The 4,101-nt window shown below is 37.6% G+C and overlaps 1 long non-coding RNA gene across 1 annotated transcript; it reads left to right on the top strand.

The window, feature by feature from the left end:
* The first annotated feature begins 1,663 nt into the window (after window positions 1–1,663).
* Window positions 1,664–3,105, top strand: LOC144994286 (uncharacterized). Its single transcript, XR_013657741.1, has 2 exons — window positions 1,664–2,745; window positions 2,823–3,105. It is a non-coding gene; the product is annotated as an uncharacterized LOC144994286 (long non-coding RNA).
* Window positions 3,106–4,101: the final 996 nt, after the last annotated feature.

Below are 4,101 nucleotides of genomic sequence, written 5' to 3'. Positions count from 1 at the left end.
TGGTTTATGTTTATCCTTGTCAGGTCATCTGCTCTTTTCTGCTTTGCCACCTTTTTGTTGCTCCCCATGGTTTTGTCATTTTTTAGTTTGTTTGTTAAATGATTTATTTTCTGTCACCAAGCCTGGTCTCCTACATTTTGGGGGCTCCACCACCAGTTCCTGACAATCTACATGAAACATTTTATTTTAGCAGCAGCAAAAATAATGTCCATCTTTGTTGCACATTTTTTACAATGATTCAATTTAGCAAAAATAAAATGCTTTTATTTTTACAGTTTTCACACCTAGCACAAGAAACATCATGCTGAGTTAGAGAAAAGAAAAAAAGAAAAAACTTTTCTTTTAATAATTATGTTTTTCTTCACTGTAATATAATTCAAATGCATTTTTAGTAAACTAATGAAATAAAAGGCAGCAATTCTAAACCCATTTGAAATCAGCAAAGTTCCATCTCTGTTCATTTTCAAAACATCTCAACATCTCAAGTTTCAAAGTAAAGTTCATGTGAAGGCGGCAGACACAAGATGACTGACTAGAAAGAGAACAGTGGGGTTGTAAGATGCTGCTTGGATACAGACTGGGGTCTGATCAGCCTCTGTTTACTATAAAGCTGAACATTTCTCACCTAAAACCTTCAATGTTCAATGACCTGCATGCTCATCAGTTTATGTTAAACCACGATGGAACTGTAGCCAGATGGACGTTTATCTTTGAAATTATTGATTTTTTTTTTCTTTCAAAAGTCTTTTTTCTTCATCAAAGCAAAAGACTGAAAGTTTACCAGAATGGCATTCAAATATAATTTTCATTAAACACTATGCAAATCAAATACAGTGTTCATATAAGGAAGTGAAGTGTGAGTGTGTGAGTCAGAAAGACCTCAGTGAGTTCATATTCAGCATCAACCATGTTCTCTGCAGCTCTGATGCTGCTGCTGACAGCTGGATCCTGCGGAGATTTCAGTGGATTCACAGCAATAATCAGATCAGAAACATTTCAGATTCCGATGAATGATGGAGATGATGTTGGTTTGTGTTTCCACAGGTGTGGACAGTATTGATCTCATCCAGCCAGACTCAAAGGTTGTTCAGCCTGGACAGTCTTTGACCATCAGCTGTCAGGTTTCTGGATATTCACTGACTGATAACAGCTATGCAACAGGCTGGATCAGACAGCGAGAAGGAAAACCAATGGACTGGATTTCTCATCAGTGGGGAGGTGGGAACTTCTACCAAAATGATGCTCTGAAAAACAAGTTCAGCTACAGCAGAGACACTTCTGCAGGAACAGTGACAATAACAGGACAGAATCTGCAGCCTGAAGACACAGCTGTGTATTACTGTGTGAGACGCCCCACAGTGATACAAACAAACACAAACCTGGACAAAAACTCAGCAGCTATTAAAACCAAACAACTTTTGTTTGTAAACAATAATTTAATAGATATTTGCCATTCCTTTTGAAAAGAAATACAGATATAATTAAAAATTGTAAATGTTCCATAAAAACAAAGCTGAGTATTTTGTACAAAAAGAAAAAAAATGAAAAATGAAAAAAAAAAAAAATTATCAAGTAATTTACAAATTTTATTTTTCAACAGAATACATCTTCTTTTGTATTACACATCATAATTCTGCTCCAAGAAGCAAAACATCTTCACAAATTGGCTCAACATTAAACACAATGTTTCCGTTATTGTTTTTGTAAAGCTTTACATATAGTTATTTGTGAAACTTGAGAAACATTTTGACACCTTAGTCACAGATAAGGACTGTGAGGTCACTTCCTTGTCATTACAAAGCCCCAGACTGCCAATTGTAACTCCCCTCTGGATACATCACGGACACAAGGCGTTCTGTGTTAACGGCCGTTTATGGATAACAGCTGCCATCACATATGCCATGAGAACTGTGCAAACATGTAAATAAATATAAATGAAAACAATCTAACAGAGAACCAGTTATTTCACCACACATCACACACATGATATAAACTAATATAACACCTGCTTAAGGTTAACACATTAGAGAATAAGCTCGACAATAAACGAATGAACATACACTGTTATACCAGGTTGGCCGCAATACTACAAAGGGGGTTAAAGAGATCTTTCTGCAGCAACTCTATTTCTGACACAAATGCTGTTACGTATAAAAGATATAAATGTAACGGTTTCAGTTCCTTTGTGTTTTGTTCCTGGATTTCCTGTTTTATTTTGTAGTATTTCCTGTTTTTGTTGTTGTTTCGAGTTTTACCTTGCCCCATCAGTCCTGAGTGTTTCCACCTGTGTCTTGTTGCCTTGTATGTATTTAAGTCCTGTCTTTCCCTTCCTCCTGTGCTGGTCCATATTGTATTCTTCCCCGGTTTCGAGTCTTTCTAGTGTTTCGAGTTTTGCCTGCCGTATGCAGTGGTTTTGTCTTTAGTTTTGTTATTAAACCCTGTTCTCCTGCAACCTCCTGCCTCCTCTCCTCTCTGCGCCTGGGTACTTCCTGCTCCCCCCGTGACAATAAAGTTTAACACTTGAGACTTTCTCAAGCCGTCTCAACTTTCTGTTTAATAGTAAATGAACATAAATTATGTATTTATCACTAATATTGTCATGGTGCCTCTGTCAGCTATCTTCCCCCTCCCCTCTCTGCTTGGCCACTGATTCCTTCCAGCTGTGTCCACTCATCTCATCAAACCGCCAGATCTACTTAAGGAGCGCCAGGACCAGAATTCAACGCCAGTTCGTTGCCCCTGATGGTGCTAGTCTGATCTCTTTCAAGTTTCCCTGTTATGTATCTTTGCTCTCGCCTAAATTCAAGTCTTTCTATGTCCAGGACCTTCGTACCCCACGAGTGGGCGCCCGAATCTACTTCTGCCCAAGCAGAGTTTTCCCGGAGTTACCTACCTCCAGCGATGCCACGGGCCACAGTCAAATCTCCTGCCACGTCTAGATCCACCATCTCGTCAAGAGCAGCCGCCGAACCATCCGACTCTTCCGGAACCATCACCGAGTCCAAAGACTCGCCTCGGATCGCCGACGGTCCTTCGTTCTCGCCGACCCCTGCCACAACAGGACAATTCAGCCACCGCAACAATAAACCCTATTACTTACCTTTACTCACCTCCTGTCTTCCTTCCGGGTTTCAGTGTCTGGGTCTGTCTAGCATTGCAGAGTCATGACAAATATTAATACATTAATTTACGATTAAAACAACAACTTATGCCATTGCTGGCAGCTACACCAATGAGCACACAAATGAATGAATTGGATACTCACATCCACAAGGTGGGGAAGCACATGTGCTAATTTGAAAACACGACACTGAGGGTCAAACTTGCGGTTATTTTTATTTTTTCTAGAGATTTTAATAATGTCATTGATTTTATTTTTGGATGATTACTGTAACTTATTATGGTAAGGAATACGGCATTTCTTGAATTGAAATAAATACTTGAAATATTCAGTCTGCAGTCTCAGTGTTGTGCCAGTGAGTTAATTGTAGGCCTATTTGTGTACATTCTCCCTTTATCCTAAACTAATCATGAAAATAGTTGTAGGTTTGTCACTATTGTGTTTTGTCATCGAAATGATCCCTTACAAACATCTAGCACGTTATTTCCTAAAATTAGGTTTTTTTACAATTCTGTTTTTTGTTTATCACAGCAGTGTGAAAATGTCTACAATAGTGTCTGATCATCGAAGGCTCCGTTGGTTGCATAAAAACGAATGGTATTTTCACAAATATGTGCATCATTCATGTTTTTTTTGTCTGACGTGTCATTTTGCAAACAATCTAGGAATTCTGCAATTTGATTGTGGAGATCAGATAATTGTAATTATATTTTGAGAAATAGAACATGGTTTTTGAATTTGTACGTAAACAATTAAAAAAGAATGTAATAGAGTTTCATTGGTTTTTTTTTTACAATTGTTTACACTCTAAAATTATGGAGTGATATTTCTGCCACCACGTTGCGCACAAAACTTTCTAAGTTGCAGGGGAAAATATTAAATATTTGCTTTTCAATAAGTTATTATTCTGCTTTGATATATATTTTTTTGCTTACATTTTTTTTATTTTGCTTTCAAAAACCTTTTTTTTTGCTTTCAAA

The sequence above is a fragment of the Oryzias latipes genome, chromosome 8, assembly GCF_053564925.1.
Source record: "Oryzias latipes strain Hd-rR chromosome 8, Olatipes_Hd-rR_3.1".
Taxonomy (NCBI): domain Eukaryota; kingdom Metazoa; phylum Chordata; class Actinopteri; order Beloniformes; family Adrianichthyidae; genus Oryzias; species Oryzias latipes.
Note: the sequence above shows the minus strand (reverse complement) of the source record. Positions and strands in the feature narration are given on the sequence as shown.